Source organism: Sceloporus undulatus, chromosome 9, assembly GCF_019175285.1.
Source record: "Sceloporus undulatus isolate JIND9_A2432 ecotype Alabama chromosome 9, SceUnd_v1.1, whole genome shotgun sequence".
NCBI lineage: Eukaryota > Metazoa > Chordata > Lepidosauria > Squamata > Phrynosomatidae > Sceloporus > Sceloporus undulatus.
The window spans coordinates 35,375,498-35,383,644 of NC_056530.1; the positions used below are offsets into that span (position 1 = coordinate 35,375,498).

Consider the following 8,147-nt stretch of genomic DNA (forward strand, 5'->3'; position numbering starts at 1 on the left):
TGCCTGCCCTGGTTTTACCCCAAGATCCTTCCACACATCCTGGTGGGGAGGAAGAAGGAATAGCTAAGGGGAAAGGAGATATGAGAGGGGAGGAATATACTGTAATGAAGGGAGGAGGAAGAAAGGAAAGAAGGAAAAGGAAGAAGAAAAAGAAGGACACTGGAAGGCAAAAGGAGATAAAGGGAATACAGGATGTGTTATCCATGGGGGATCCTGGAACTAAGTCCCAGTGTATACTGGGACTTGGTTCCAGGATCCTCCAAGTATACTGGGACTTGGTTCCAGGATCCTCCGAGTATACTGGGACTTGTTTCCTGGATCCTCTGTGTATACTGGGACTTGGTTCCAGGATCCTCCATGTATACTTGGTTCCAGGATCCTCCGTGTATACTGGGACTTGCTTCCTGGATCCTCCGAGTATACTGGGACTTGGTTCCAGGATCCTCCGAGTATACTGGGACTTGCTTCCTGGATCCTCCGAGTATACTGGGACTTGCTTCCTGGATCCTCCGTGTATACTGGGACTTGGTTCCAGGATCCTCCGAGTATACTGGGACTTGGTTCCAGGATCCTCCGAGTATCCTGGGACTTGGTTCCAGGATCCTCCGTGTATACTGGGACTTGCTTCCTGGATCCTCCGTGTATACTGGGACTTGGTTCCAGGATCCTCCGAGTATATTGGGATTTGGGACTTGGTTCCAGGATCCTCCATGTATACTGGGACTTGGTTCCAGGATCCTCCATGTATAATGGGATTTGGTTCCAGGATCCCCCATTCAAGGATCCCCTGTGTATATTGGGATTTGGTTCCTTCTTTCCCTTCATTATATTCCTTCCCCCCCCCCCTTCCTTCTTTCTTTTCTTCCTTCCCCCTTCAAAACCCCCTCTACAGGGGGTATGCCAAGGACCCAGTGTATACGGTTTTCGGCACAATTTGTTCAGAGTGGGTTTGTTATAGCTCTCCTCTGAGGCTGAGAGAATGTGACTTGCCCGAGTGGGTTTCCAGGGATGACTGCGGATTCAAACCCTGGTCTTCTGGCCCAACACTCAGATCAGGACCACCACCACCCCGGCTCTAAGACAGATACTGGGAAAGACACAGGCACAAATCAATATGTGAGATGAGAAAAGGTAGGTTTCAATTTTTTAAAGCAGAGGCTGGATGGTCATCTCTTCTTGGGGGTTGCTTTGATTGTGAGTTCCTGCATGGCAGGAGATTGGACCGGATGGTCCTTGAGGTCTCTTCTAACTCTATGATTCTATGGAATTCATTGTTAGTCTGGACAATCCATCTGCAAAGGAATAGCAATAGCAAAGGAACCCTGTGGCACCTTTGAGCTTTCCTAGACTTGGTGCTCCTTCCTCAGGACCCAGAGACATATAGGAGCCTGTGAGCCAGCGTGGCACAATGGTTTGAGCACTGGGACAGCGACTCAGGAGACCTGGGTTCCAATCCCGACTTGGCTATGGAAACCCACCTTGGGCAGCCACCCTGCAGGCGCTCAGGGACTCCAGCTCCCATCAGGCTTTGGCAGTTGCAGCCCCCAAACCATCTGGAAGGCGACAGATTCCCCATTCCTGCCTCTCTCTAGAAACAAGGAGAAGCAAAGAGCAAAGTGGAAGGGTGTCCTTATGAAGGGGGGCTGTTTGGCCCCTCATTGACAACCCTTCCTCAACCAGTAGGTGGTTGCAGACACACTCTCTCAGCCTCAGAGGATTGCCATGGCCAGAGAGAAAATAAACCCTTTGCAGAAGAGAAAAACCTTGTGACAGTTTTGCCTTCGGGCAGAAAAAAGAAAGAGAAGGAGGGAAGAGAAAAAAGGAGTTGGAGGAGGGGGAGAAGTGATTCAGATTTGGGCAGGAAAAGAGGATTTGAGAGGAAAAGGTAGAATTTGGGGTGGAGAAAGTAGACTTTGAAGAGGTAAAAGGTAGACTTTGGGGAGGAAATGAAGATTTGGGAAGGAAAAGGTAGATTTTGGGGAGGAGAAGATAATTTGAGAGAAAAAGGTGCACTTTGGCCAGGTAAAAAGTAGACTTTGGGGAGGAAAGGGTAGGCTTTGGGCAGGTGAGGGTGACCCCTTGCTGCTTGGAAAGGGGAGAGGCAGGTGAGAAGGGGCAGGCAGTGGGTCAGTTCAGTCCCCCCCCCCAAATATCCTGGGTCCCCCTCCCCACTCACCTTGTCCCGGGAAGGCAGCGCTCGCTGAAGGAAGAAGGAGGCTGGAGGCCAGCCCTGCTGCTGCTGCGTCTGCTCCGGGCCGCGGCGGCGCCTCACCTGCCCACCTGCCCTTGGCCACGCCCCCCGTCACTCACCTGTAACCAGAGAGAGAGAGAGAGAAGCAGAGGCAGCCCGCCCTTTCCCCCTCGTCCCACTTGGCCACGCCCTCCTCCCGGCCCTCCTCCAATGGGCGGCGCCCACACCTGCCCCAAGCCACGCCCCTAACCACCTGGCTCCTCCGCTGCTGCTGCTGCTGCTTCTGCTCGCCATGGCGGACGTCGTCAGACTGTCCCTGCGGCTCCGCACAAGCCCCGCCTCCGAAGGCTCCTGATTGGACGGGGGGAGGATCCCTGAGCGCCTATTGGCTGGCGCTGCTGTCCCTCTCCGGAGGCTACTCCTGAAGGGAGCCTGGGTGGTGGCCGAATTTGAACCCACCTCCCTCCAGGCCTGAGGCGGGGCGGCTGGGCCCTGCTCGCGGAGGAAGAGAAGGGCTCCCTCAGCCCTAAATAACCCCCTTGGGCCTCCTTCCCCGGCCTTGAAAGGGTTAACCTTCCTGGAGGGAGGTGGGTTCGAATTCGGCCACTGAGGCGAAGGGAAGGAAGCCATGTATCATCCTGGGAGGCTGGAAAGGATGAATAAGCCCCTGAGAGGCTTATAAGGCTGAGGGCAAAGGGGGCTTCCCAAGGATATGATGTGGGACAGGAATGGGGCAGCCCCATTCAGAGTCAGAGCTCCACATGAAGTTCAGCAGCAGGAGAGATGTCAGGGACTGCACTTAGGATGGAAAAACGAAGTGCATAGATATAGGATGGGGCACCTGGCTGAATGAAACTACGTGTGAAAGGGATCCAGGAGTTCAAGTAGACCCCAAGTTGGACATGAGTCAACAGTGTGATGCAGCAGCTAAAAAGGCCAATGCGATTCTAGGCTGCATCAATAGAAGTATAGTGTCTCAAGGGAGGTATGCAAGAAGACACAAAGTATAAGTACTGCACTTAGGTAGGAAAAAGAAAGAAATGTATAGGGACACCTGTACACCATTGGCAGGTTTCGTTTTTATTGATTTTATTGCCTGTATGTACAGCACTATGTAAATCTACAGTGCTATATAAATAAAGAATAATAATAATAATAATAATAATAATAATAATAATAATAATAATAATGGGATCTAGGAGTCCTAGTAGACCCCAGGTGGAATGTGAGTCAACAGTGTGCTGTGGTGGCTAAAAAGGCCAATGCGATTTTAGGCTGCATCAATAGAAGTATAGGTCTAGATCAAGGGAAGTACTGTAATAGTGCCCCTCTATTCTCCTTTGGTCAGGCCTCACCTAGAATACTGTGTCCAGTTCTGGGCACCACAATTCAATGAGAAACTGGAGCATGTCCAAAGGAGGGCAACTTAAATGGTGAAGGGTCTGGAAACCATGAAGCCCTATGGGGAAAGACTCAGGGAGCCTTTCAGGGGATGTTTAGCCTGGAGAAGAGAAGGTTAAGAGGCTAAACATCCCCAGCTCCCTAAGGCGTTCTTCATAGCGCTTCATGGTTTCCAGATCCTTCACCATTTTAGTCACCCTCCTTTGGACACGCTCCAGTTTCTAGGTGATGGCAAAGAATGCCTGGGCCTGCAATTCAACAGCATCTAAAGGGGACCACTTTCCCTGCCCTGTATCCTTCCTACCCACACACAAAAACCTGCAAAGCAGGAGCCCATGATGGTTGCATTTTGCTCAGGCTCTCATCCTTGTTTTCTTCCCTTGTTCCCACAGTCCCAGTTAACAGCTGAGCAACAGGACAGGATACTGGGCCCCGAGGGATGGGAGTAGAAAGCATTATGAGAGAGAGAGACTGGGGATGGGGTGGAGTTGGTTGAGAACATTAAACCAGAGAGTGGGATTACTGGATGCCGCCTGTGAGTGTGGGAAGGCGACTGGCAGACCTTGGGGAAGGTATTTTCTTAGGCTACCAGGATCTCCCATCATGGCCAGTGTGAGTCTGTGTGTCTGTGTATACAGTCAGCCCTTTGTATCCACCGATTCTTTCTCCCACATTCAACCATCCATGGCTCGACGGATGTGAAAGAAAATCATTATAAAAGGCTGCATAGATGGCACCTATCACCAAACATATTGGCAAAGATGAGAAGAAACAGACATAATAGATCTTGGAAATGTGGGAAGCAGAAAGGAACATTATATCATATCTGGTGGACCTGCCCAAATGCGATCAGATATTGGAAAGTGATACACAGTTCTATTCAAAGAATCTTGCAAATTCAAATCAAATTTAAACTGGAAAGCTTCTTATTAAACATAACAGAAGATAAAGAAGAAAGAACACATTTAAAAACTATTTTATATCCAATCGCTGCCGCAAGAATTATGTATGCCAAAAAACGGAAACAAAAAGAAACACCGACACAAGAAGAACGGCTGGTCAAAAGTATGGAAATGATTGATCTAGATAGGCTAACACTGTTACTAAAAGGAACATGGAAAGAAGGTTGGGACCAAGATTGGAGGCTACTAATGAAATTTTAAAAGAATAAAGACTAATAGAACAAAATAAACAAAAATCAAAACAAGACGAAAACTAGAGAGAACTCACTGAATAAATTAATAGCAAATACTTCCTTTTATGGAGTGGATGGTTTTGTGTTTTATTGTTAAAATCGAGCCTGGCTGACTCCAATGAATTGATAGAAGGATGGAATAAAATAACTGGAGTTAAGTTATAATTATTAAGTGCACGATCAAACTCAGGTGATTATAGAACATAAGAAAGCCAGTCGAATTATAATATAGTCTTAGAGAAAAGGTATATGTACAGTAAAGAATGGAATATATTAAACTATACACGGATTTATAGGTTTCAACATAGAGATAGTGGAGAATACACTAGAAATAAGAATTTTTTTTATCAAGCTCAAGATATTGTTCAGACTAAGAAAACAATTCAGAAATTTAACATCTTTGAAGGGGGTATATTAATTTATATGGAAAAATTGGTTAGAGCGCAAACATTAGAGGTAAGAGAACCACAACAGATAAAATAACGAACGGCTAATTACAAGTAGGAAAAAGATAAATGAATTTATTTTCTCTATTTAGAATTGACTAGCCTACTGTTTATCACTTTTTTGGAGATTCTGTAGAATATGTAATAATTAACAAATATTATCAATTGTATGTTCAAAGTTTTGCTAATAAAGCTCACCTATTAAAAAGAAAGAAAGAAAGAAAGGAAAATATACAAAACAATATGAATTGCAAAAAGCAAACCTTGATTTTGCCATTTTATATAAGGGACACCATTTAGTACACCATTGTAATTAATGGGACTTGGGCCTCCACTGATTTTCATAGAATCATAGTTGGAAGAGACCGCAAGAAGGGCCATCCAGTCCAACCCCATTCTGCCATGCAGGAACTCTCAATCAAAGCATCCCTGACAGATGGCCATCCAGCCTCTGTTTGAAGACCTCCAAAGAAGGAGACTCCACCACTCTCTCTGAGGGAGTTTTTTCCACTGTCGGACAGCCCTTACTCTCAGGATGTTCCTCCTAATGTTGAGCTGGAATCTCTTTTCCTGCAGCTTGCATCCATTGCTCTGGGTCCTATTCTCTGGAGCAGCAGAAAACAAGCTTGCTCCATCCTCTATATAACACCCCTTCAAATACTTAAACAGGGCTATCATATCAACTCTTAACTAACATTCTATTCTCCAGGCTGAACATCCCCATGTCTCTCCTCATAAGGCATGGTTTCCAGACCCTTCACCATTTTAGTCACCCTCCTCTGGACATGCGGACCTGGGTATGTTTAGCCCAAAGAAGAGAAGGTTAAGAGGTGACATGGTATCATATTGTCATATTGAGGATGGAGCAAGTTTCTGCTGCTCCAGAGAATAGGTCAGAACATCTAGCAATTGATGCAAATTACAGGAAAAGAGATTCTGCCTAAACATTAGGAAGAACCTCCTGGCAGTAAGAGCTGTTTAACAGTGGAAGACAGACCCTCGGAGAGTGGTGGAGGCTCCTTCTTCGGAAGATTTTAAACAGAGGTTTTATGTTGGACGTACTTTGTGTATTCCTGCATGGCAGGAGGTTGGACTGGATGGCCCTTGGGGCCTCTTCCAGCTCTATGAATCTATAAATCATCAGGTGGCTTGAAAGCACAGACACACAGAGGCTGTGAAATAACTGGGAAGCGGGGGGAATACAGTCAATAGAATAAGGGGCAAAAATCCAGGGAAGGGTTGGAAACCCTAATAGCCTACTAAGGGCCAAGCATAATTGCTTAGAGCCTGCTTTGGAAAAGGACAGGGCTGGCATTTTCCTCTGCAGCAACATTGCGTGTTGCAGGTGGTACTTCTCCGAGACAAACTCACTGCAAAGGCCAAGCTGTGGCTTGTGCTGAGCACCTGAGGCCTCTCTTGAGAGGAAAATGGAGCTGTGCCGGGTTGCCAGATGTGGTTCCTGTACCTTTCATGGTTTTGCAAAAGAGGGTATTTCAGCAGGTGCACCCTGTTAACTTGATTGCATGACAAACAACACCTACCAAAATGCCCTCTTTGGTGCCATTACTTAAGGTACTGGAGTACTTTCCAGTTTTTAGTCTGGCAACATTAAATAGGGAGGAAAAAAATCTGGAATCTCAACTGCAGCCTCCTGGAAGTGCAGACTGTGCCAGGAAGGGTGGTGGTGATGGAGCTGACGCCCTTCTACCCACCCCCATTGCTTTTCCCTTCTCCCCCTCACACAGGTGACTAGGTGGGGCCCCATGCACACAGGCCCAACCTGTCTGACTGCCATCTGATGAGGTGGGAAAAGCTCTCCATGTTCCTGCTGCCTTCCTTGGCGTCCTCACCTGGCCTTACCTTAACATACCCTCTCTGCCTGCAACCAACCAACCATCTCATCCTCCTCCACTACCATTCCAGCTTGCCTTCCCGAAGTGCCTTGTGGGCTGAGCCGCCCCTCCAAACCTGACTCAGAATTTGCCACAAGCCATTCGGCATTTTTTTAGCTGAGCTGAGTGGAAACGTTGCTGGAGCCTTCTGTGGCCTCCTTGCCAAGGCAAACAGGTCCCTTTGCACACAGACATTATCTCACTGCAACAAGGGAGGGCATAGCAACCGAGCAAGGAAAGAAGGCCCAGATCCGAGCCTGGATAGGCTTGACCCATGCCCTTGCTGTTTCGTGCCTCCCACCTTAATTCTATTCTACCAAGAACATATAATTTTATGATGATTTATTTATATTTCTTCACCATAGAATCATAGAGTTGGAAGAGACCGCAAGGCCCATCTAGTCCAACTCCCCTGACATGCAGGAACTCTCAATCAAAGCATCCCCACGGATAGCCATCCAGCCTCTGTTTAAAGACCTCCAAAGAAGGAGACTCCACCACTCTCCAAGGAAATATGTTCTTACTGTCAGGAAGTTCCTCCTAATGTTGTAGTGGAAACTCTTTTCCTGGAGCTTGCATGCATTGTTCGGGTCCAGTTCTCTGGAGCAGCAGAAAGCAAGCTTTCTCCATCCTCAATATGACACCCTTTCAAATACTGCAACAGGGCTGTCATTTCACCTCTTTACCTTCTCTTCTCCAGGCTAAACATCCCCAGCTCCCTAAGTTGTTCCTAAGTCTGGGCATGTTTTCCAGACCCTTCACCATTACACTTGACATTGTTCCTCTGTGCATCAAACAAAATGTATGTTTTGTTATGTGCCATCAAATCGTTTCTGTCTTATGATGACCCTAAGGTGAACCTATAATGGGGTTTTCTTGGCAATTTTCTTCAGATGGCCATCCTCTGAGGCTGAGAGTGTGTGACTTGCCCAACGTCATCCAGTGGGAATCCATGGCTGATGCAAGACTCGAACCCCGGTCTCCAGAGATATGGTCCAATGCTCAAATCTTTGTGGTGTGCC

General features: G+C 47.2%; 1 protein-coding gene across 3 annotated transcripts in view; it reads right to left on the bottom strand.

Annotated features, from left to right (window-relative positions):
* ZBTB7B (zinc finger and BTB domain containing 7B) overlaps window positions 1-2,492 on the bottom strand; it is a 59,193-nt gene extending 56,701 nt beyond the window's left edge. For all 3 annotated transcript variants that reach the window (XM_042440603.1, XM_042440605.1, XM_042440604.1), the window contains exon 1: window positions 2,177-2,492. The gene's annotated coding sequence lies outside the window, so the exon portion shown is untranslated. The remainder of the gene's footprint in view (window positions 1-2,176) is intronic.
* Window positions 2,493-8,147: the final 5,655 nt, after the last annotated feature.